Source organism: Scyliorhinus canicula, chromosome 14 (assembly GCF_902713615.1).
Source record: "Scyliorhinus canicula chromosome 14, sScyCan1.1, whole genome shotgun sequence".
In the NCBI taxonomy this organism is placed as follows: domain Eukaryota; kingdom Metazoa; phylum Chordata; class Chondrichthyes; order Carcharhiniformes; family Scyliorhinidae; genus Scyliorhinus; species Scyliorhinus canicula.
In genome coordinates this window covers 140,693,069-140,719,890 of record NC_052159.1, presented here as the reverse complement: position 1 = coordinate 140,719,890, position 26,822 = coordinate 140,693,069, and positions in this window count along the sequence as shown.

Genomic DNA, 26,822 nt, shown 5'->3' with positions numbered 1-26,822 from the left:
TCAGACCTCCGGCGCGACTGGAAAATTCCGCCCTCCGACTCTGGGGGCTGCTTGCAGCCCCACGCCCGTCCACTGCAGGGACTATGGAGCAGCTGGACAATCTGATTGGCTGGCAGCCCTCCAATGCGGGACTTCCTCCCGAGTGAGGGGAGGAAGTCCCACCTCCAGCCGATTAACACTTGTTAGAACTGCATTCAGATGAGACGTTAAAGGGCCACTCTGCCCTGCTCACATGGATGTAAATGATCCCATGGCAATGTTTTGAAGACGACCAAGGGAGTTACCGCTGGAGTCCTGGCCAATATTTATCCCTCAACGACACCACAAAAATAGATTATTTGGTGGTTCCGATATTGCTGTTTTTGGAACCTTACTGTGTGCAATGGTGCCACAATGTGATCACATTTGAAAGTACTTCATTGCTGGTGAAGTTCTTTATGAAGACCTGTGGCCACAAAATGCCTTAAATCCAAGTCTTTATTTTTTTTTGGATATAATTTGGTGAGCATATTGCATTATTATGAAGAAAAATACTCACTGCCGTCAATTCCTGCTAGATCAGTGCTGTTTACTACATCAATGAGGTGCTCGTTTTCTGAAATTCAAGTGTGAATATATTTTTTCATACTGTAGATGGCCTCAGCTGAGTCTGTACTCCTTGTACTGTAATTGGTATCAGTACATCAAGGTCAAGGCTGGAAGATCAGTGAGAATGGTCTTATTTCTACCAAATGACCTTTGTTTTGCACGTGAGTCAGTGCCGGATTAGGAAGGCTTAGTGTTTTTAAAAATTCATTCATAGAATCCCTGCAGTGCAGAAGGAGGCCAATCAGTCCATCAACTCTGCAGCGACCCTCCGAAAGAGCACCATAATTGATGCCCACTCCCCCACCTAACCTTGGACATTAAGGGGCAATTTAGCATGGCCTATCCACCTAAGCTGCACATCTTTTTTTGACTGTGGGAGGGAACCGGAGCACCCAGAGTAAAAACACGCAGATATGGGAAGAAAGTACAAACTGCACGCGGGTTGTAATTGAACTCATGCATAAAATACTACAGAACTAGACTATTTCTACCACTAAAGGCCAATACTTAGCTTTGGAAAAGGGACCCACTAGGTCAGGGAACAATGGCCTCTCATTCGATCCTGAGTCTGCAGGCTTCCAGCTGGTATGGACTAAGGGTTAGGAGCGCCTATCTCGTAGCGTGCGTTGACTGGACACTTACTTGTTGGTGCAGCTGCTAGGCAGGTCTCTGTCAAGAGTTATTTCGAGCTGCTGAGAGACCCTGCCAAGAAGGACGAATTGAACTTGGGGACTCTACTTTATAGTCCCCAGGGGCTTTGCGCCTTTTGGGCGGACCCCGTACCTGGTTGCAATTGATTGGACCGGATTCCAATCAATTGGTTTGATTTCCCCAATACTGGGGCTGTTCCCTGATCGCTGGGTGGTTCCTAAGTGTCCGTTGGCCTTCCTTTCTTTTGGCTCCCGCTGGCGCCGAGGAGTCTGGCTTGGCCTCGATCACCTTAACTGTTTCAATTGTTCCCGGGAATCGCTCATCAATATGCAGATGGTCGTCAGTTTCAGTGCTGTCTGGTTTTCTGCAAGTTCTAATATACAGGAAGCTTTGCATTCTGCTTGCTTACCTGTACCTGTCCATTTTCCCCTGCGTTCTTAGCGAATCTCCATTTTAAAGTCTTTTAAATAGGACCTTTTCTGTTTCTGCAATACAGGTATCTGTAAGGTAACTTAAAGGGAGAGGAATGTGGTAGCGTAGCTCCTTTAAGGGGTAATACATCATGGGCCATGGGATGGCCGTGATCTTATGGAGACACATGACGTGAATATAAGCCTATCAGGAGTTTAGGCATGGTTCTGGCCATTGGAGTTTGGTCAGAGTTAGTTCAGGAGCCGTTAGAACAAGACCTGTGTATCAGTTGTGCTGTCCAGCGTATATGGTTCACCCCTAGTTCAGTAAACCGCTTGTGTGTTCCAACACTGCCTTGTCCATCACCTTGCAACATAACAGGGTCATATAATCTCAAAGCAGCAACTGTACTGTTCTACAATGTTCTACCAATCAATGGTGGGATCGTGGATATGTTAATGGGGCTGTCTTACTCAGGAGATGGGTTAAAATTTCATGATGGCAGTTTGAGAATTTGAATCAGATTTGAAAAGTCTGACAAAGAAAAATCGCTGACAATGAAAGAAATCAGTTGGATGATCAATGAAAAAGGCAGTTGGATTTTTGAACAGAACAAACTGATTTACTAATGTCCTACAGGAAAGTACTGTTCGTAACTCCACTCCCACATGGACATGGTTAACGTTCCCTGGAGTGTATCAAACTGCTACAATTGCAGCAGTTTCGAGCCCAATTTCCATCTCAGTGGCTGAGACTTTCTGGCCTTTCCTGCCCGGGATCATTCTGGCCCGCCGAAGGCCAACCCACAACGGTCTTCCCTGGCAAGCAACGCAAATGGCCGTTAACTTCGACAGGACTGGAAGATCCCACCTCCGCTGCCGGAAAGCCCACTGCGTGCGGAAAATCCTGGCCACCAGTGTAAAGAAATTCCAGCCGGGAAACAATTTGGAATTTATATCCAAGACGGCTCCAGATTTTAGAATTGATTAGGTGTTCTGGTGGATGGAAAGGTGGTTATAAATTTGCAGAATGTTCTCAGGAACTGACAGGAACGTCTGTGAAAGTATGTTACGTTGCAGAAAACCACTTCAAGCTTGTGCCATAACTGTGGATGCGTCTAAAATACTCAGAGGTCTCCTCGTTACACAGAAGTGACTCAACATAGAAGCAAGATAGATGGTGAAATGAGAAGAATTCAAAATTTCAAACCCTGAAAAACAAGACTTTGAAAAGATGTTGAATGAGACAAACAGCTGTATTTTCCCACTCTTACTCGTCCTGTTATTACTTTGTCTGTTAGACCACTCATAATCTAATTTCTTTTACAGAACAGGAGCCTTTGGTACCTTAATTTCTTGTTTAAACTAACTTCTGGTGAATCCACATAGGTTGGTTGAGTGGATTTTCTCTATTCTGTTCTATTGACAGTTTAGTTGGTTGGAGTAGCTCAGCAGATACAATGGATGCCTTAATGCACTCGCACTCTGATTATACATGCATGTGAAACACTTTGGGCATAACTTCCTCGGAGTGGCACTATGCATCAGTTTGCCAATCCATACCTATTTAACTTCGCTAAAATTCCTCAGTGCCTGTCTCGCCCCTCCTTCCAGAGTCCAAAAGCAACGGAGTGAAGGAGGACACAGACCCCTTTTTACAGCACTAGCTGCCACGAAGCAGGTGAGTTTAAAGGTGCCATTGAAAATAACAGGCCAGGGAGAAGGTAAGTTCCCAAGATAAGTGGAAGGGATGTAAGAGGTGGGGATTAGCAAATGTGGGGGGTTCAGACATGGGGTGTTCGGGTATGGGGGTGGAGGGGGGGCTAAACATGGGGGTGGTTGGACATCGGGGGAGTTGGACATCGTGGGGTCAGGCCATAGGGAGGACTGGGGTGTCAGGCACTGGTGGGATGGAGGGGTTGCACTTTCGGGGGCACAGGGGTGTGGTTACGAGCTGCCTTCTTGAACCGCTGCAGTCCTTGAGGTGTTGGTGCACTCACAATTGCATGGCCAATCCATCTAACCTGCACACCTTTGGGTTGTGGGGGTGAAACCCACGCAGACATGGGGAGAATGTGCAAACTCCACATGGTCAATGACCCAGGGCCGGGATTCGAACCTGGGTCCTCAGTGCTGTAGGCAGCAGAGCTAACCACTGTGCCATGTGCCGCCCTTACATTTATTGTTAAAAGGAGTATAATCCTGCTACCGCTGAATGCCCACAGTGTCTCATGATTGCCCCTTCTTGAAATTCTAGATCTGTTAAAACCGTATCCCATTTCGCACGGTTGGAGTACCGCACAACACAATGGAAAGTATCCTCAGTGTGAAGATGGGACTTCATCTTCAAAAGCACTGTCACTTCTATTGATACTCCCACGGACAGGGGCATTGGCAGCAGGCAGGTTAGTAGGGATGAGGCCCAATATGTTTTTCTATCTTGTTGGTTCCCTCACCACCTGCCGTAAACCCAGTCTTGTTAAACAATAGAACTTGTTGAACAAAATGAAGAGAAAGGAGCAGAGCTATTGACTCTGAACTAAAGAGACAGATCTGCGGGGAGCAGACCTGAAGCAAAGTGGGCTTGAGAAAAATCCTGAATATCTGAGAGGGGTGCCAAAGTTTGGTGACTCTGTGTTGTGAGCTGTCAGGGTAAAGGTATCCTTTTTGAGCAGGGGCATTCTGTTTGGCACATGCAAAGATCTGAAATTGTGTTTGGAAGGTGAAGCTTGAGTGTACATGAGAATCCAGAGGAAAGGAACCTCGGAGGGTGAGACTGAAAACCTGGAGGTGGAATCTTATTGAAACTGCCCGGGTGGGATTGACCTCTGGAGAAAGTTCCAATGTGAGTTCTTTGAAAGTGTAGAATGAAAACCTTCATGAGAAAGATAGAGTTGCAAAGAAACCTGTTGGCTCGCGGTGTGACAAATGTCTGGGTGGGTTACCAATCAACCCATGGAAATTACTTTGGTCACATCTGTTATTCAGGTTGGAGTGCGGTGTGACTGACCACAGATCACCTGTTCGTTCACATGTACCACATACTTATCCTGAACATCAGAGTGTAATATAGATATGGTAAATTGTTTTATCTTTCTGAATTTGTATGTGTCTGTAAAGATATTGCTGGGGTGAAGGAATAGGTAATATTTGAATAATTTTCTTCTCTTTGTATTGAGATCTTTTCAACCCTTTTCTTTGTTGTAATATAGTTCATTTTTCTGGTTTGATAAATGTTTTGTACTTTTAAAAGTTCATCAGCAGGCTCCTGTAAATTTGTTCAGTTACTTTGCCCCATGTTTTCCAAAAAACAATAAGCGTTAGGATCTATCAAGCCATGTTTCACTTTGGGATTGACTTGTCCTGTAATAGCAAAAGCTGGGATCATAATATTTGCACTCCTTTGCACTCTCTGGAGCTGCGGGTAGGCTCATGGATGGATGGCCTTCCCACCTCACCACAAATTGAGGCCCTGAAGTGTGTAATTAATGGGAAGTTGCCACAAGGAGAGCTGAAAAACATATCCTGGCATGTTAGTTTGCAGGCATCCAGGGAGGCGAGTCTCTTGTTGTGCCTGAACAAGCCACCTAGCATTGGGAAGGGGATGGGAGATGTTGAGAGGCACTCACTGCCTTTTTCTCTGACATCGCACCCCCCAACCCCATTCCTCTGCCACAACCCCAACTCAAAGCCCAGATATGCCCTCACTCATCCATGGTCTGGATCCCTCATTGACCCTGGATTCCTGAGGGCATGTTGGCGGCTACCACCATTGTCTTGGTGATGCTTCCTGAAATGAAGATCAACCGGCATCTAATTGGCTAGTAGCTCTCAGTAGGCTGGGTTTCCGCTGCTGGAACTTTTGTGTCTGGCCACATAAGTGCTTAACTGGTACTTATATGGTGGATGTACCAGCGAGGCAGGATTCCCGCAGGCTCTCCAGCAGGCAGGTGAGATCTCCATCGCATGGATTAAATCCCACCCTCGGAGCAATCCAATTTCTCTGACAATCAAGCTATAGCTAACTCAGTAATGTCCATACTACAATCACCATTCTGCATATTATAAATCAGTTCTTGGCTTATTCCAGTATGTTTGTGCAAGCTGTAGATCTGGGCTGTCATGAGCTGAGAGATGTAAGGGATAAAGACTAAGAGTTCAGCAGAACACATTTCACAAGTCTGGGAGGAGATAAAAATATTAACTGATGATAAGCATTAGTTAGTGTACTTGCAAAATAATATTCAGCTTAACCTCCAATTAATATGTTCACTCCTGAGAACATCCCACCGAAATGATTGGAGATTATGTTAATTTATGAAAGCACATGTAATAATCATAGATCATCGAATTTACAGTGCAGAAGGAGGCCACTCAGCCCATCGAGTCTGCGCCGGCGCTTGGAAAGAGCACCCTACCTAAGCCCACACCTCCACCCTATCCCAATAACCCCATCTAACCCTTTTGGACACTAAGGGCAATTTTGCATGGCTAATCCACCTAACCTGCACATCTTTGGACTGTGGGAGGAAACCGGAGCACCCGGAGGAAACCCACGCAGACACAGGGAAAACGTGCAGACGCCGCACAGACAGTGACCAAGCCGGGAATCAAACCTGCCACTGTGAAGCAACTGTGTTAATCCCGAACATTAAAATATTGAAATATAACCATGAACATGTATGTCATTCCACTTTGCCTTCAGTTAAAAGCAAATCTACAAAGTAGATAAATTCACAAAGTTGAAAGATTTCTTTTAAGAAGTTTTATGCAACATCAGAAAAATGTGAAATGTACTTTAATGTTTCCTGAGTTAGGGAATTAATCAAATTGCAGGATTCACAGACACAATTCCAAAATCCTGTTCCTTTCATAAACATTTAAGCAGTCAATTAAATGGAATGACTGTTTGGATTGTCCTTTGTCATGCGGAAAGTCAGAAATTTCTTCTATTAACAATATTCATTCTCATTTTATGGGTGGCTCTTAGCCAGAAAAGCTATTTCTGTGCTTCAGAAGAGTAATGCACTGTCACATTACATCTACTGAATCAGTGAGGAATATTTTAGTTTTGAAGGAGGAAAAACATTTGCTTCTCTTTACATTACATGTACTGTAAGATTTGATTTGTTTCACTCATAAAGATTGTCTATAATGGGGATACTCATGCGGAACTGCTTGGTATGGTAAATACGTTGTACGGAATGAGTAACTGTTGGTATACCATACATCTGCTGAGAACGAAGTCACTCATCGATGATTATGTCTTTTGTTACTCATAGAATAAATTGTGAATCTTCCTGGCTGTTCTGAATTTTGTTCCCTGTTGATATTTCAAATTGGGCATATGTTTGTGAGCTTTTGCTGTTGTAAATCCCATATTTTATGGAATTAATCTTTAGAATAAGCACTAACTCTCTGCTTTCCTGATGATTATTTTGGAAGTGGAGGTGACGGCACCAGTCATCATTAAAACAGCTTGTTTATCATCGTTCATTTTCAAGATGTAGGCGTCGCCAGCAAAGACACCATTTGTTGCTCATCGCTCGTTACCCTTGAGAAGGTGGTGATGGCGCTCGCTTCCGTGAACTGCTGGCAGTCTGTGTGGTGAAGGTGCTTCTACAGTGCTGTTAGATTTTCAGCTGGCACCGTTGAAGGAACTGTGATCCATGTCCAAGTCAGGATGATGTGTGATATGAAAGTGATAGATTGTCCATATGGTTGCTGCCCTTTTGACATTCTAGGTTGTAGAGATTGTGGGTTTAGTAGATGCTGAGGAAGAAGCCCAGGAGAGTTGCTGCAACGTGCACTGATGTCGCAATAGGCTGGAAGTAGTGGGGGTGGATGTTTAATCATGCGGTTGAGTAGCTGATATCGAGATCGCTTTGTCATCGATGGTGTGAACTCTTAAGTGTGTTAGGACACCGGACCAGATCCAAACATTTGTTAATGTGGGCAGCACAGTAGCATAGTGGTTAGCACAATTGCTTCACAGCTTCAGGTTCTCAGGTTCGATTCCCGGCTTAGGTCACCGTCTGTGCGGAGTCTGCACATTCTCCCCATGTGTGCGTGGGTTTTCTCCGGGTGCTCCGGTTTCCTCCCACAGTCCAAAGATTAGAATTAGAATTAGAACAGTACAGCACAGAACAGGCCCTTCGGCCCTCAATGTTGTGCCGAGCAATGATCACCCTACTCAAGCCCACGTATCCACCCTATACCAGTAACCCAACAACCCCCATTAACATTATTATTTTTTTTTTTAGGACACTAAGGGCAATTTAGCCTGGCCAATCCACCTAACCCGCACATCTTTGGACTGTGGGAGGAAACCGGAGCACCCGGAGAAAACCCACACAGACACGGGGAGGACGTGCAGACTCCGCACAGACAGTGACCCAGCCGGGAATCGAACCTGGGACCCTGGAGATGTGCAGCTTTGGTGGATTGGCCATGCTAAATTGCCCTTGGTGTCCAAAATTGCCCTTCGTGTTGGGTGGGTTACTGGGTTCGGGGATAGGGTGGAGGTTTGGGCTTGCATAGCGTGCTCTTTCCAAGAGCCGGTGCAGACATGATGGGCCGAATGGCCTCCTTCTGCACTGTAAATTCTATGATTCTATGATTAAGATACAGGACAAGAACACCAAACAATTTTTTTTTCAAATGTGTAAAACTGAAAGGAAAGGGGACTTGACACCAGGAGTGATGACTCTGACCAATAGATATATTTTATGGTAAAATAAACTTGAATTTAAATACAAAGTTAAACAGTTCTTAAACACAAGGAAAGCCAAAACTTTCTATCTATACTTGCTACCAACTCCAATTAAGCAACCCTATACAGTTCAAATGCCACTTATAAATAAAGTTAACAAACAGATTATTTGCTTAGCTTTGTACTGACTTCTAGAGAGAGAACCAAAACACTTCTGCTCAACCTAGCAGCATTTGACAAAACCGCTGTTCAACTGAAAATCTTTCTGTCTTATCAGACTCAAATCCTCTGGAACAATACAGACAGACTTGGTTCCTCATTAATTACATCATTTGTATCCCACCAAGATATCACATGACCTGCATAACTAAGACTAAATACAACCTATCATAAAGTATCTGCTCTCCAGGGAATCTCCAGCAATCATAACAATGTTCCATTAGCCCTCTATATGTAAACAAGTAAATGGTTGAATCAATCATGACGTCGCCTTTTATGACTTTCTAATTGCATCCATAACAGATACACAATCTGGATACCATAACCCAGGTTTTTAATACCACTAGTGCTACAAATACAAAATATAATTTTTAACAATTTCTACATTCATCACAAGTATTGTTGCAGATGCACTCACCCAAACAAGTAGAAAGTGCTCTGTAATGAGGTAGTCCTAATTTCCACTGGTATCCACAGTGTCAACCATTCACTTAAAGAACAACTAATGGCCGGAATTCTCCGGTCATTGTAATTCAATTTTCCCTCCGGCAGCACACCCCTGCCAGCGGGTTTCACATCGGCGTGGAGTGGTTACAATGGAAAATCCTATTGACATTCAGCGGGTAGATAGAATCCTCCACCAGTGAATAGCACGTGGCTGAGAAACAGGCGGCTGGTAGACCGGAGAATTCCGCCCATTATTATATGTGCACACTTCTAGTTTTCATCAATTTTGGTCTTGCTGTTGTGTCAGGATTTAACATTGAAACTGCTTACGTAAACATTTAGAATAGAGGTGGCGGGATGAATTTCTATTAGGCTGTCCCACTTCTCTGCTACAACTTTGTATGTAAACAGTTCCCTGTAATAATCTAATTACACTGCTGACTCATGGCACCGAGCACTTTGGTTCGATCCCGGCCCCGGGTCACTGTCTGTGTGGAGTTTTTGTTTCATAAATTTAAAGTACCCAATTCATTTTTTTCCCCAATTAAGGGGCAATTTAGTGTGGCCAATCCACCTACCCTGCACATCTTTTGGGCTGTGGGGGCGAAACCCACGCAGACACGGGGAGAATGTGCAAACGCCACACGGGCAGTGACCCAGAGCCGGGATCGAACCTGGAACCTTGGCGCCGTACGGCCACAGTGCTAACCTACTGCGCCGCCGTGCTGCCCTGCCCATGTGGAGTTTGCACATTCTCCCCGTGTCTGCGTGGGTTTCACCCCCACAGCCCAAAAGATGTGCAGGGTAGGTGAATTGGCCGCACTAAATTGACCCTTAATTGGAAAAAGATTGGATACTCTAAAAGTAAATTAAATAAATAAACCCTAACTAGTCAGTCACAAAATTGAGTAGGCTTCTGCCTCAACTCCATTGCCATCTTGCATATAAAAAAAACCATGAACAATTTGCTGAACTAATGAAGGGGTTATGAGAGGGGAAACCAAAAGTTTGAGTGTCAATTTTATTCTAGAAGGAAACTGGGTATGTGGGGGCCAAAGATCATAGAATGATTAAATACGGCATGAGGCCATTCAACCTATGTTTCTGTAATGGCTCGCTGCAAGAGCAATTCACCTTCGGCCTACTTAAGCATGTGGTGAATCTGGAGCCTGATATTTCTCCAGACAACAGTACATGCCCGCCATTGTCCTCTCACTTCACTGAGTGCGTGCATCTGCAGGAGTGAGAATGCGTGTGCATATGTGGGAGTGAGAGTAGGTCGGTGCTTGTGTGTGTATCTGTATGTCGACACTAAAATAAGCAAAATATTGCGGATGCTGGAATCTGAGACAAGAACAGAAGATGCGGGAATATCTCAGCAGGTCTGCCAGCATCTACTAGGAGATAAACAGGGTTAATGCTTTGAGTCATGGACTCTCTATCAGAAATGAAAGGAGGGAGAATGTGTTAGAACAAAAGTAACTGCAAAAAAAGTAGTAACTTTACGAAGAAACAACAGATGGCCTGGTGTGAGAGCAGGAGGGGGTGTTTGCATTAAAGCAATACATGTATACACACACCTACTCACAGTGGGTTGGGATGAATGAGTGAACACCCTGAGACTGGGAGTGAGCCTGAAGCAGACACTCTGACGTCTCACACTCTGGTCATTTTAAATGAAGATTTTTAACTTATTTAAAATAAATTTCCAATCAGTGACAATTTAGTGTGGCCAATCCACCCACCCTGCATATCTTTGGCTTGTGGGGGTGAGACCCACGCGGACGCGGGGAGAATGCGCAAACTCCCCTTGGACAGTGACCCAGGGCCAGGATCGAACCCAGGTCCTCAGCGACGCGAAGCAGCCGTGCTAACCACTGCGGCACTGTGCCGCCCCATGGAAATTTTTAACTTATCAATTTATTGCTCGGACGTTGCTTTACTTTCACTGAGAAATTTTTCCTTTCCTTAAAATCTCATCCTCTTTTTGGAATTCAGTGTGATGTGCCGAACTTGCCTTGCAAAAAATTTGCTCACCGGCTTCTTGAGTGAGGAAAAAACTGGAAACGTGAAATCCCCTGAGCGAAAAGATTGAACGGGTCTGACCCAATCAGCAAAGATAACATCCACTCCCCATGCCAACTTTAGAGGTGGAGTCATCGGCTACAGTTCTTGCAACTAATGGAGATGTCTGCACCATATGATGCAGTCCGTCACCCACAAGCTATCCATTTACTCAACCATCTCTGCTTCAAAGTTCAGATTTGTTTATTTTTAATATAAATTTCGAGTACCCAATTCATTTTTTCCAATTAAGGAGCAATTTAGTGTGGCCTATCCACCTAGCTGGTACATCTTTGGGTTGTGGGGGTGAAACCCACGCAAACACAGGGAGAATGTGCAAACTCCACACGGACGGTGACCCAGAGCTGGGATTGAACCTGGGACCTCGGCGCCGTGAGGCTGCAGGGCTAATCCATTGCGCCACCATGCTGCCTCTAAGATCAGAGTTACCGAGGATAAATACTGGCAACTCTCAGCTGATCTGGCATTCAGATGAAAGTTTCTTTGCATTTCGTTTGAGACAATCTGGGCAGTAAGCAAGCAGTACCTCCCTCACTTACGAAGATTGAAGGGTCAACAACAGAGACTCCCAGAAATAACATGGGTGCCACTGATTCTAGTAAAATCAGACTACCCTATCATGCTGGTGCCTTGTGGCAAGCTGAATGAATTCAGTAACTTGAAGAATGAATGCCGTGATAGCCAACTAGATATTGCATGAACCCTTTGCGTCTGGGTGGAATGAGTCTGTGGTATAAATGTTGGGCACAGCAATCACGGCAACAACAAGATGCAGAGCGCCCTCAGCAAATAACCTTGGCCACGGGCCTCCATGGGCGCATGTCCTCCCGTGCAATTACTAGCCATGCTCCGTGATATCTCTGAGGTGTTTGAAAAACAAACTTATCCTAAGGATCGAGAATAAGGCTCCCAAATATAAATCTTATAAAGTAATAACAATTCCAAAATACTGAAAACGGACAATAAAAAGTAGTCAGTGGATGCAACGGGATACATAGGAAGACAAAAACATTCATATAGAACATACAGTGCAGAAGGAGGCCATTCAGCCCATCGAGTCTGCACCGACCCACTTAAGCCCTCACTTCCACCTGTAACCCAAAACCCCTCCTAACCTTTTTGGTCACTAAGGGCAATTTAGCATGGCCAATCCACCTAACCTTTGGAATGTGGGAGGAAACCAGAGCACCCGGAGGAAACCCGCGCAGACACTGGGAGAACGTGCAGACTGTGCACAGACAGTGATCGAGTGGGGAATCAAGTCTGGGGCCCTGCGCCGTGAAGCCTCAGTTCTATCCACTTGTGCTACCGTGCTGTCCCTAAATCCGTGTTTCATCCTTGGAAGCCATCTTGTTCTCATGACTAATAGGCACTGAGGGGAAAAAAGCAAACCCCGCAGAACCATAGCCCAGTAAGAGATGGTGTCAGTATCAATTCATTGGACCCGTGGCTTGTAAGTCTATATACATGGCCACACATTATTGTGGCCTTCACAACTATTGTGTGATAAATTCAGAATATTGGGCATATTTAAGGATGAGGTCTTTTTTCTGCTATCTATTTGATAGTCATTTATTAACTTTTCTCATGCTGGTTGCACTGACCCAGCCACAATTGATGGCAGTGATGAGGCCGAGGTAGGGTGTTGTTTCTTTTTGACAGTGCTCTGGCTTCATTCCATTTCAGGTCATGTACATACGGATCATTTACGTCTAATCTTGCTCAGGCGCAACCCCCTGAATCGCCTGTATCTAAAGGCGTAAGCTCACACTCTGGACCAGTTATCTTTTAAAACTCCCTAAATATACTTAAATGAAAAATGAGCATCCCTCATAATATTTGACTTTGAGAATGCTTCTCACTCCTTTTTTTTGCTCCTTTCGCTCTTGCGCTTAAACCTCCCATACAAGAACTCAGAATAAAGAAAAGTACAGCACAGGAACAGGCCCTTCAGCCCTGCATGTCTGTGTCGACCATGCTGCCCATCTAACCTAAATGTCCTCCACTTCTGGGGTCCGTATCCATCAATTCCCATCCGTTTTTAATATTTTAAATTTAGAATAACCAATTTTTTTTTTTCCAATTTAGCGTGGCCGATCGACCTACCCTGCATTCTATTCCCACCTAATTCATGTATTTGTCAAGACGCCCCTTAAATGTCACTATCATAGCTGCTTCCACCACCTCCTCCGGCAGTGAGTTCCAGGCCCCTCGCACCTTAAACCGATGTCCCCTAGCAATTGACTCTTCCACCCTGGGAAAAGGCTTCTGACTATCCACTTTGTCCATGCCCCTCATAATTTTGTAGACTTCTAACTGGTCGCCCCCAGCCTCCATTGTTCCAGTGAAAGTTCATCCAACTTCTCTTCATAGCTAATACCCTCCAGACCAAGCAGCATCCTGGTAACCCTCTGCTGTACCCGCTCCAAAGCCTCCACATACTTCTGGTAGTGTGGCGACCAGAATTGAACACTAGCCTGCACATCTTTGGGTTGCGGGGGCGAACCCCACGCAAACATGGGGAGAATGTGCAAACTCCACACAGACAGTGGCCGGGATTCTCTCTCTACCCGGCGTGTTGGAGTGGCGTGAACCACCCGCGTCGGGCCGCCCCAAAGTGCGGACGTCTCCACACCTTTAGGGGCTAAGCCCTCACATTGAGGGGCTAGACTCGCGCTGGAGTGGTTCCCGCTCCGCCGGCTGGCGTGAACGGCTTTTGGCGCCACGCCAGACGGGGCCGAAAGGACTTCGCCGGTTGGCGTAAGTCCGTGCATGCGCCGGAGGTGAAGACCATGGCGAAGGCGGAAGAAAAAGAGTGCCCCCACGGCACAGGCCCGCCCGCCGATCGGTGGGCCCAGATCGCGGGCCAAACCACCGTGGGGGCACCCCCCCGGGGTCAGATTGCCCTAGGACCCCAGAGCCCGCCCGCGCCGCCTGCTCCTGCTGGTAAGGTAGGTGGTTTGATCTATGCCGGCGGGAGAGGGTTGACAGCGGCGGGACTTGGGCCCATTGCGGGCCGGAGAATCGCCACGGGGGGCGCACCGACTGGGACGGCGCGATTCCTTCCCCTGCCGAATCTCTGGTGGCGGAGAATTCGGGACAAGGCGGGGGCGGGATTGACGCCGGCCCAAGGCAATTCTCCAACCCGGCCCGGGGGGGGGGGGGGGGGGGGGGGGGTCGGAGAATCCCGCCCAGTGAGCCAAAGCTGGGATCGAACCTGGGACTTCAGCGTCGTGAGGCAGCAGGGCTAACCCACTGCACCACTCTGCTACCCAAGGGCAACCCACTTATGGGGCAGGATCCTCCCCTACCCGGCGTGACGGGGGGTCCCGGCGTAGGGGAGTGGCGCCAACCACTCCGGGGTCGGGCTCCCCAAAGGTGGGGAATTCTCCCCACCTTTGGGGGCCAGCCCCGCGCCGGAGCGGTTGGCACCAGAAGACTGGCGCAAAAAACCGGCGGCCCCGGCAGCGGGGCTGTCCGAAAGGCTTTCACCAGTCCGCGCATGCGCCGGCGGTGACGCTGACGTCACCACCGTCGCATGCGCGATGTGGGTTTCTCTTCCGCTTCCGCCATGGCGGAGGCCGTGGCGGCCGCGGTAGAGAAAGAGTGCTCCCAGGGCACTGGCCCAGAGTCTGAGCGGGGGGCCCCGATCGCGGGCCTGGCCACCGTGGGGGCACCCCCCGGGGTCCAATCGCCCCCCGCCCCCCCCCCCAGAATCGCCGCAGGGGCCTCGCCGATCGGAGTGGCGAGATTCTCGCCATCGCCACTTCCCGGGTGGCGGAGAATCCCTGCCACGGCGGGGGCGGGATTTTCGGCGGCCCCAGGCGATTCTCCCACCCTGCTGGGGGTCGGAGAATTCCGCCCATGATGCGCAATTCAATAAATTAAGTCATTTATAAATTCCATGTTCTGCCCTCATTTTCCAACTTGAGAATGACATATAAGCATTATATAAATATCAGTCTGTTTCCTACTTCCTGTCCAGGTTCAGTATTTGGCTGCAGAATGTTGAAATAAAGTTCCGAAACATAAACAACTATCAGGATAACTTTTTTGTCTTTTAACTGAATATATTTTAGCAGTGTTGCTGACTTGGATTAGCGTCATTCCTTTTAAGGCTGTAAATCAGCAATGGTCTTGCAGTCCTCAGTCCTAAAATATATCCCATTCACTGTGGAATGTGATCTACTGTAGTCTGGGAATAATATTTTGGTTGATCTCCCTCAGTCTACCGGTCGAGTATGGAACCCAGTGTGCAAACCGTTCAATGCATCCCAAGCCAAATGGTGAAGCATAAAATTGACAAAAATCCTTTCTTGCTAGTAGGTTGATTCACAGAACGCAGTATTATATTTCTCCACTTCTTACCTCCCAACATCTTTGTCCCAGAAGTCTATTAAATAGAATTTTTTTTCCCAATGTTTGATTTAAGTATTCAGATCTGGAACATGCCCAGTGAGCCCGCGATCCAGATTGTGACGTCTCGCGAGACTCCCTTAAATCTCACGAGGCATTTTGAGCACCACAAATCTCGCAAGAGGCCTCTCGCGAGATTCAATGTCCTCATCCCAACATCAAGTTGGGCGCGACGAGGCTGTTAGATCGCGTCCATTGGATCTGTCAGAAATGGCGGCAGGCTTTGCCGTGTCCTTCCAATTCAATAAGAATCCAAATATTCCGAATATTTAATTGGAGGATATGACTGCAGTAGGTTGAGAAGTGGAAGAGCACCCAGTGTAGATCCTTGGTGAAGACAAAGGTTACAGTGCGAGAAGAGATTTTGTAGATAAGAATGAAACCAGGCAAGTGCAGTGTAGTCCCTCCTAGCTGGATGACAGTGAAAAGGCATTGGAGGAAGACAATTTGGTCAACAATGTCAAAGACGGCAGACACGTCAAGTCGGATGAGGCTGCATGGGTTACCATTGCCACACTCACAAAAGTTACCATTTGTGATTCCGGTACTGAGTTTCAAACCCAAAACTTTGTTGCTTGCTGAAAGAATTGGCTGACAAAGCTTTTTCTCTTTCAGCTTTCTCATGATGCGGAGATGCTGGCGTTGGACTGGGGAGAGCACAGTAAGTAGTCATACAACACCAGGTTAAAGTCCAACAGGTTTGTTTCCAACCACTAGCTTTCGGAGCACTGCTCCTTCATCAGGCAAGTGTGCTTTCTCATGTGCCTGAATTTCCTGCTTTCTCAATGGGTCATGATGGGGGGGAGGGGGGGGGGGCGGGGTGAGCGTGAGTGTGAAATTGATGGATGGAATTCCCTCCGGGATCCTGCCACTCTGACCCAGTTGCAATTTTACAGTAGGGCAGACTAGGCCTCGGATGGGAAGCCCACCGTTGCCCGTATTAAGGCCCTTATGTGGCCACTTAATGGGGCAAGGAGGGGGTGAGCCCCCGCCATCTGAAAAATTAAGGCTATGGAAATTTAAATTGGATTTAAATCTAAGAATGCAAAGAATCTATGAGCTCTACACATAACAGCTAATATGATTGTACAGTATTAGATTATTAGTGTGCGGTAGGAGTGTGTGGTGAGGTTGGGGTCTTTTGTCATTTGATTTGATTTGATTTATTGTCACATGTACCGAAGTACAGCGAAAAGTATTTTTCTGCGGCCAAGGGAATGTACACAATACGTACATAGTAGACAAAAAGGATTAATCAGCAGAGTACCTGGACAAATGGTACATCGACAAAAAGTGATTGGTTACAGTGTGGAACAATAGGGCAGCACGCTAGCACAGTGGTTAGCACAGTTGTTTCACAGCTCCAGGACCCAGGTTTGATTCCTGGCTTGGGTCACTGTCTGTGCAGAGTCTGCACGTTCCCCCTGTGTCTGCATGGGTTTCCTCCGGCTGATCTGGTTTCCTCCCACAGTCCAAAGATGTTCAGGGTTAGGTGGATTGGCCAGGCTAAATTGCCCTTAGGTTAGGTGGGGCTACTGGGTTAAGGGGATAGGGTGGAGGTGTGGGCTTAAGTGCTGTTTCCAAGAGCTAGTGCAGACTCGATGGACTGAATGGCCTCCTTCTGCGCTGTAAATTCTATAAAAACAAAGCAAATACATCAGCAAGAGCAGCATAGGGCATTGTGAATAGTGTTCTTACAGGAAACAGATCAGTCCGAGGGAGAGTCGTTGAGGAGTCTAGTAGCTGTGGGGAAGAAGCTGTTCCTATGTCTGGATTTGTGGGTCTTCAGAATTCTGTACCTTCTGCCTGATGGAAAGATCTGGAAGAGGACAAAGCCTGGGTGGGAGGGGTCTCTGACAATGCTGTCTGCCTTCCTGAGGCAGCGGGAGGTGTAGACAGAATCAATATGTGGGTGGCAAGCTTGTGTGATGCGATGGGCTGAGTTCACCACACTCTGCAGTTTCTTGCGATCTTGGGCCGAGCAGTTGCCATACCAAGCTGTGATGCAGCCAGATAGGATGCTCTCTATGGCACATCTGCAGTAGCTTGTGAGAGTTGATGCAGACATGCCGAATTTCTTTAGCTTCCGCAGGAAGTAGGGGCGTTGTTGGGCTTTCTTGACTGTTGCATCAACGTGAGTGGACCAGGACAGACTGTTGGTGATAGTGACCCCCAGGAACTTAAAACTATCGACCATCTCCACTGTGGAACAATTAATGCAGATGGGGGTGTGTGTCGTGCTACGCATCCTGAAGTCGATGATCAGTTCCTTGGTCTTTCCGACATTTAGAGAGAGGTTGTTTTCGGTACACCATGCAACCAAGTGATCTATCTCCCTTCTGTAGTCTGATTCGTTGTTGTTTGGGATACGACCCACCACAGTCGTAACATCTGCAAACTTATAGGTTGGGTCGGAGTTCAATCTTGCCACACAGTCATGTGTGATTGTCAATTGGTGGCATGATTTACATTCTGCCTCATGGAAAAGAAAATGAAGCAGAGTTAAAATGAGCTGCTGATTCACTTATATCCGACTGATGAAAGCCAATCTCACCCTGTTATACTCCTCCACTCAGTGGAGAGAAACAACAACTTGCATTAATGTGGCGCCACTAGCAAAGTAAAATGTCCCTCCGCATTTCACAGCCAAGCAAAATTTGACACAGATCCACATCAGGATAACTCAGAACCGTTAACCAGAAATTTGCTCAAGGTAGGTTTTAGAGATCTTCTTACAGGATGAAAGAGAATTGGAAATGTGCAGAGTTGGAGGAGCCCAATTATTTTGCTGCACATGTACACTGTACTAATCAGGAACAAACATTCCTCCCTTTCAAAGGACTTGTTTGGCTTTTGCGTATTTTATTTCCTTTCAGGCTGGTTTTATTTTAATTTCCTCTGGTTAATTATTCTTCTAGAATTGATCGTTTGATTCATTTCCTTTGACATGTTTGTTTTGCCAGTTTTTTGGGTGCGATTCAGCAGACTCAGGTTAATGTTCGCTGAACGGCACATTTAGTGGGGTGATTCTCGGCGGCTGCAGCATCAAGAAACATCCCGCTATCCGACGGCTCTTTGCCGTTTTCTTTTGGTCCCGGGGAGTTTCTCCCCTCCGAAGCCGAACTACTCCTCGCAGATCGGGGCGCCATTTTGCCCGGTTGCCCTGACAATTCATCCTCTGCCCTTTCAGGTCTCCCATGCTCTTTTGACTTCTCCCCACTCCCTCCCCTTCCCCCGAAGCTTGAGGAGACCCCGGGGAAACCCCCTCGAACCGCGCTACCTGGCAAGACTCCTCCGGGCCGACCCCTGGAAGTGCCAACCTGGAACCTTGGCAATTCCCATGGCACCACCACCCGGGCACCCTGGCAGTTCCAGGCTGACTCTGACAGGGTGCCCTAGTGGCACTGCCAGGGTCCCAGGCTGACAGTGCCAAGTTGTCTAGGTGCCGGGGAAGTGCCAAGGTGCCACCGTATTCTATCCATGACCACTTGGGAGTCTACAATATCCTGGGAGACCACCCCAGGTGCCGTCATGACTGGACAACGTTTGTGTGGCCCCCCCGGTGAGTCCCCGTCGCCGGGTGAATCCAGCTTAATTAAATATGCATATCTGGAATTCGCCCAGCGAGGGCGAGATCCAGTTACCGCCTGGCAGAATGAGTCAGGTGACTCCGATCAGCCATTTAGGGCCATGTGCGATTTACCCGTTACGCCCGGATCCGTGCCAGGTGCAATGGGGTCGCTGAATTGCACCCGTTATCTGTTATGGTTGAATCTGATGATGTCTCATTTCACTGAATAAATGGTGTTGTGCTGAATCATACAGACCATTAAGGTATCTGCGTCCATTCCCAGTCAAAACTGAGCTAGTTTGGGCGGCACGGTGGCACAGTGGTTAGCATTGCTGCCTCACAGCGCAGAGGACACGGGTTTGATTGCGACACTGGGTCACTGTCTATGTGGAGTTTGCACATTCTCCCCGTGTTTGCGTGGGTTCCACCCCACAACCCAAAGGTGTGCTGGTTAGTTGATTTGGTCACGCTAAATTGTCCCCTAATTGATAAAAAGCAATTGGGTACTCTAAATTTAATTTTAAAAAACACTGAGCTAGTTTATCTTAACCAACAATGGTGAAAGTTACCTCAATTCAGTGACCATGCACGAGGAAGAAAATAGAAAATCAGCCACAGCTGTCAACACCTGATCACTAAACAGTGGTGAGGATGGATATAAATATCTGGGCGGTATCTTAAAAGGACTTCTCATCGCAAGAAATAAAAGCCCTTTCAGGTAAACCAGAAGTTTTCTTACGACAAAAAAATCTTTATTAGTGTCACAAGTAGGCTTACATTAACACTGCAATGAAGTTACTGTGAAAATCCCTGAGTCGCCACACTATGGCGCCTGTTCGGGTACACTGAGGGAGAATTCAGAATGTCCAATTCACCTAACATGCACGTCTTTCGTGACTTTGTGGGAGGAAACCGGAGCACCCGGAGGAAACCAACGCAGACACGGGGAGAACATGCAAACTCCGCACAGACAGTATCCCAAGCCGGTAATCAAACCCGGGTCCCTGGTGCTGTGAAGCAACAGTGCTAACCAATATGCTAATGTGCTGCCCTTTTCACTTGCCCCTTAATTGGAAAAAAAGAGAAATGGGTACTTTAAATGTCAAAAAAAAGATTTGTACATAGTAGCTAGCGTTATGATGAGCTTGGTTGAACTTCTTATTCATTTTATTAAGGTGAACTGCATTTGAATTTAATAAGAATGTATTCCTTTGCTGGCTATTTTGTGCCAAATAATATATCTGTTTCTGTTCTCCTTCTGTGTCTGTTTTATTTTTTGTCACCAAGTAGCAAACTACATCATTCCTAATGTTCGAGTGCCTAATACCTCAGTGACAGGAAATTATCTGTAACAAGGTGTTTATGGTACAGCACATTTCCTCACTGCATTCCAGCCTCGTCTCGCGCCCAGCAGACAGCAGCGAGCAGACAGACTGGTGACAGAGCTTGTCTCAAAGTAGTCTGAGAGGGAACTCTGCTGTTTACCAAACTGAGGGAATGAGGGTCTTTTTAAAAGATCTGCTGGATGATATGCTCGAATATTGTGCTTAAGGGGAAAGAATTTCCCGGGGCAAATAAAGCTGAACAGTTTGCAAAGTCATTAGAGGGTTATTACTGTCAAGGCTGTACTTCCTCACACAGCGCAGTTTAGGCTATGCTCCGCTGATAACCTGTCTTCTATTTTGCCTCCCCCCCCCCCCCCCCCCCCCCTCCCACACACACACACACACACACAAGCTATCTTTCACTTAATGCGAAAAGAAAAGCTCTTATGAATGTTAGTTCCCTCCTTGCAGGCTATCCACAGATCTGGATTGACTCCCCCACCTTTGGCAAAGAGCAGGTATGATGGAAATGCAACGTGAATTTGTAACAGATGAACTTTCATTTTAAGCACTGGGTCTGTGAATTTCAAACCCCATCCCACCCCCCCCCCCCCCCACCGAAGTGGATTAACAAATGTTTGCGAAAAAGGAAGTTTGAAGGGCAGTGTCTATTTGTTAAGGTCATTAATGGTGAACTCCTGTTGTTTCCCAAAGGGAATATTTTAATCCACAGTAGGCCAGGCATTAGGGAGTTTACCAAACAATTTTTTTTTATTGGAGCTCTTTCTTTATTATCTAAATGGATGATTCTGGAATATCAGCCAGCCAATTTTCAGCGTCGCCAATAATATTTGGTGCAAATAAACAAAAGTCGTCAAAGAAAAAATGAAGAAAACATTTTTTTGATGCTCTTTCTCCAAGGTTGTTTGTAGCAGAGAAATTGATATAAAGGGACTAAAGCAGATTACCAGTGTAAACTAGCAAAAAATGTCCAGGCAGATGGTGAGAATTTCCACGAGTATGTAAGGCAGCTCAAAGATAAACCTTGGTCTCTTAGAGGCTGAGACAGGAGGACATAAAATGAGGAATAAGGAAACGGCAGAGATGCTAAATAATTATTTTTACCAGTCTTCAAGGAGTGGCGAGTGAGAAGCTTAAAATAATTATTATCAGCAGAGAAAATGTATTGCACTAAAAAGTCCCAGAGAAGTTAATGGGTACTTAAAAACTGACAAATTATAGATAGAATCATAGAATTATAGAATTTACAGTGCAGGAGGAGGCCATTTGGCCCATCGAGCCTGCACTGGCCCTTTTGAAAAGAGCACCCTACCTAAGTGCATGCTTCCACCCTATCCCCACACCTCCACTCTATCCCCGTAACCCACCTAACCTTTTTTGGACACTAAGGGACAATCTGGCATGGCCAATCCACCTAACCTGCACATCTGTGGACTGTGGGAGGAAACCGGAGCACCCAGAGGCAACCCACGCAGACAGGGGGAGAACGTGCAGACTCCGCCCAGAGAGTGACCCAAGCCGGGAATCAAACCTCGGAGCCTGGAGCTGTGAAGCAACTGTGCTAACCACTGTGCTACCGTGCTGCCCCAACTTCTCTGGGCCTGATGACCTATATCCTAGAGTTGAAAGAGAAAGTGGACAGAGATAGCTGCGGAGACAGTGGTGGATCGATTGCAATCTTCCAAATTTGCCTAAATTCTCGAATGGTCCTAGCAGTTTGGAAGGTTGATAGTGTAACACCACTATTCAATTCAACAAAACACAGACAAGTGACATCAATCATTGAGGAAGTGCTGGAAATCATTATAAAGGAGGTGTTAATAAAGCTGCTAACTTAAAAAATCATAATAAGGTCAGGCAGGGTCAATGCAATTTTCAGAATAAAATTCTGTTGGATAAATTTATTAGAATTTTATTAGATTCAACACAATTACTGCCCGCTAAACCCCCCTTCCTGGCTCCCATGTTAGCAGTAACCACATACCCTCAGCATCACTAAAGGCCAGCTATTTGCACTTCCGTAATATCGCCTGACTCCACCTCTGTCTTAGCTCATCTGCTGTTTGAAACCCTCATCAATACCTTTCTTACCCCGCGAGCTGATTATTCTGATACACTCCTGACTGGCCTCCCTGTAAACTCGAAATAATCAAAACCTCTGCTGCCGCTGTTCTGAAGAAGCATCATAAGGATTAAGCATGGTGGCACAGTGGTTATTACTGTTCCCTCACAGCTCCAGGATCCCAGGTTCAATTCCAGCCTCGGGTGACTGACTGTGTGGAGCTTGCACTTTCTTCCCGTGTCTGTCTGGGTTTCCTCCGGGTGCTCCGGTTTCCTCCCACAGTCCAAAGATGAGCAGATTAGGTGGATTGGCCGTGCTAATTTGCCCCTTAGTTTCCAAAAAGGTTATGTGGGGTTGCTGGGTTAACGGTATGGGGAGGAAACCCACACAGACACGGGGAGAGCATGCAGACTCCGCACAGACCATGATCCAAGCTGAGAATTGAACTGGGACCCTGGCATTGTGAAGCAACAGTACTAACCACTGTGCTACCGTGTCGCCCATGGCCTTAAGTTACCATCACTGATTGATATACACCATGCAGAAATGTGTTGCACTTTAGTTTTGGTACAAAGTGAACAATATAATTTAGAACATGACATTTAACAAGATTATGGTTCGTTGAATCTCCTGCCGCGCAGAAAATACCACCAGCAGTGAAAGTGGCTGGGATAGAGGGGGCGATTTAACGGCCTCACCACACCTGACCAGATTTACCCGGCTCGCTGTGCAAAGCAAGATGCAAAAATAAATACAAAAGCAGAGGACTATGGTGCAGAACGCCTTTGTTCAGCACAGACTTAAGTTACCTGACATTTTAATTCTCCACCCCATTCCCAACTCTCTGGCCTTGGCCTCCTCCACCATGTTAATGAAGTGCAAGGTAAGCTTGAGGAATATTGGGGGAGGCAGTTTACAACCTTCAGGACTCAACGCTGGGTCCAGGTATCACAGATTGTAATCTCTGCCCCTTTTATCTTTCCATTTTCTTTGCTAATCAATCTGTAACATTCACTCTGTTCCTCCCTCCACAGATGCTGCCAGGCCCGCTGAATGCTTTGTAAATATAGACACACTTGCGGCTGTCATTCTAGCGATTGTGGAGTCTCTCCGACAATATTAATAGAGCGGGCCACGCTGCAACTGAGTCTTTGCAGAACAGACCTGCTTCTTGAAACATTTTTTCGCTACTAAAGTGTGGTGAATGTAATTCCGTAATTCACACTGTATTGTATATACATGAGACCATGCATTTGTAAGTGCAGTTGCGTTGCCCGACCACTAGGGGGAGTAGCGCTGGGAATGCTTAGGAGTTTGTACAGGGCTCCACCCTTGGCTCCGCCCACGACTCCTCCCCCTGGACTGCTGTATAAATACCAATGCTCAGAGCCAGTCGTTCAGTTCATCGAGAGTTCAAGGCTGGCTTTGTTGTAAGTAGATTAAAACCACTGTTCATATCTTAAAGCACGTATCTAGTGAATTGATGGTTCCATCAATTAAAAGCGCACAGAATTCCACCGTCTGAATAGGTGAGCCAGTTACGATTGGGCATGGTTGCATGTAGCTGGGCCAAGATGGCAATATCTCTGGCTACAGACCTTCTGCCATCGAAGAAGTATTGATGCATCTGGTCAATGCTATTGTTGCACTGCAAACAATGCAGGATTCACTATCATCACTGTACTGGGAAGCAGACAGGATATTTCCTGGCGCACAATTTGGAATGTGGAAAAGCGGTTGTCACGGTCACCCTGCATTACAACCTGAGGATGGCGGCTTAGTGGCAAAAGCTCTTGGCTAGTAATCCAGAGGCCCAGGCTACTGCTCTGTGGGCGCAGGATCAAATCCCACCACAGCAGCTTCTGGAATTTGAACTCAATTCAGAAATCCGTAAGATAAAGCTGGCCTCAGTCATTGTGACCATGACAAATATCATCCATTGTTGCCTTTAAATAAAAGAATTGCTTCATCAATGTCCTTTCAGGAGGAAAGTCTGCCATCCTTACCTGGTCTACCTATGTAACTCGGAGACCCACACAACATGGTTCCTAACTACCCTCTGAAATAGCAGAGCAAACCATTCAGTTGGCGATTAGGGATGGGCAACAAATACTGTCCTTGGACAATACTTAGTAGCTTTATCTTCCTCACCCATTATCAGGTTTCCTGAACTGACTGTGACTGTTGTGAGTCACAGCGAATATACTGTATTCCTTTAAAAGAATGTAATCACAAAAATCCAAAATGCTGCCTGCTGACTCACAACACAATGAGTATTGATACATTCCTGGAGATAATCCAACTCCTCATCTGTCCCTTTTTTGCAAAAAAAAAGCATTGACCCTTCTCAAAATATTTTTACAGGGAATATCCAGCACGGCAACAAGTCAACCAGTTCATATTGGTATTTATGCTCCACTTCATCCTCCTCCCCTCTTTCCTTAGCCAGCTCTAATTAACATTGCTTAGTTCAATTTCCTTCCCCCTCTAAGGAGCGTGTGTCATTCTTATTTTTCTTACCAAACTACAATACCTCACATTTATATATGTTGAAATTCATGTGCCAATAATCTGCCCGGTCTGCTAGTTTATTAATGTTCTGTAATTTGGTGCAGTCCTCCTTCGTATGGAATGTCATTCCCAATTTGGTTTTCCCTAGAATTTAGAAACGGCATTTTAGTTTGTGGCATTTGTAGCAGCTCTATGCAGAGTTCACCGATGAAGGTAACAGTTGCGCGGCCCACTCAGCGTTATTCACTTACATCAATGGTGAAAGTCGCGTAGGCCACAGCTGGAGTATTAGGTGCAGTTGTGGAATCCACATTAAAGGAAGGATGTTGCCTGGGCTGAAGATTTTTAGCTGTGAAGAGACTGTGGTTGTTTTCCTTGGACTAGGGAAGACTGAGGGGGACATGATTGACATGTATAACATTATGAGGGGCATAGATAGAGTAGACAGAAAGAAACCTTTTCACTTGGTGGAGGGATCAATGACTTTCGGAGTACGCCGTATGTTGTATCTACAGCCTCAGGCCATTGCCTGAGACCAGCCCCGCGATGCTTCGTCCTCAACCGGCCGAGTTCCCGATGGCGTGGGACACGCGTGGTCTCACCCATCATAAACTCAGCGTGGCAGCTGCGGACTCAGTCCAGCGGTGCCACAGTCAAGGGAGGGTCGATCCACGGGCAGGGGGGTTTGATTCGGGGCTGGGGGCACTGTGGGGGGTGCGGTCCAAGGCACGCGAGCCGGCCGAAGGGGGGGGGGGACTATTTTTGCGGTCCGGGTCAGCGGGCTGCTTTCGCCATGGAGCATGGCGCGGACGCTGCAGGCCGCTGCCATGCACATGCACGGCCACGGAGCTGGCAATGCTCCGAGCCGTGTCGGCAGCTAGAGCAGGGAGCTGCCTGGCTGCTAGCCCCCACCCACCAGAGCAGGGAATCGGTGGCCGTTTTACGACAGTCTTCCTGGCACAAAACACCACCGTTTTTAAGCCGGCGTGCGGACTTAGTCTCCCAAACGGAGATTCCAGCCCCATGACTCTAAGTTGCACCAAACAAATTTCTCCCCTTGAATTTTAATATCAATAATGAGCATCGCCGATCCTTCTGGGGCACCACCTTCAATCTTCTGCCACTTTGAATGGTGACCCTTTATCCTTACTCTCTGCCTTCTGTCTTGGAGTCAACCAGCAATCCCTTCTGCCACTTGTCCACTGTCTCTGCACCCTGTGACCATATTCATGACACATACTGATGGAAAAGGAGATTTTAAAAATTTGTCCATGGAAGTGAGCACCGCTGGCAAAGCCATCATTTCTTGCCCGTCCCTAATTGCCATTGAGAAGGTGGTGGTGATCCACTTTCTTGAACCACTGTGGTCCATGTGCTGCAGGTTCATGCATGGTGCTGTCAGGGAGGGAGTTCCAGTGTTTTGACCCAGCGAAGGAACAACAATATTGTTCCAGTCCAGGGTGGTGCGCGGCTTGGAGGGGAGCGTGCAGGTGATGACGTTCTCATGCAACTGCTGCCCTTGTCCTTGCAGGTGGCAGAGATCGCAGTATTGAAAAATGCTGTGGAAAGAGCATCGGTGAGTTGCTGCAGCACAAGTGAAAGATGATTTCCTGGGCCCTGACTGCCATGATGTAGCTTCCTACTTCCTGTTGGTACAATGGTAGTTCACGATAGCTGCCTTTATATCAGCATTATCTTTCTCAAATTGAGAAATGTAAGCGAAGGACAAAATCTATGGTGCATGATACCATCAAGGTTGAAAAGACTGGAAGAGATAAGGAAACTCCCCAAAACTTCAGCGGGT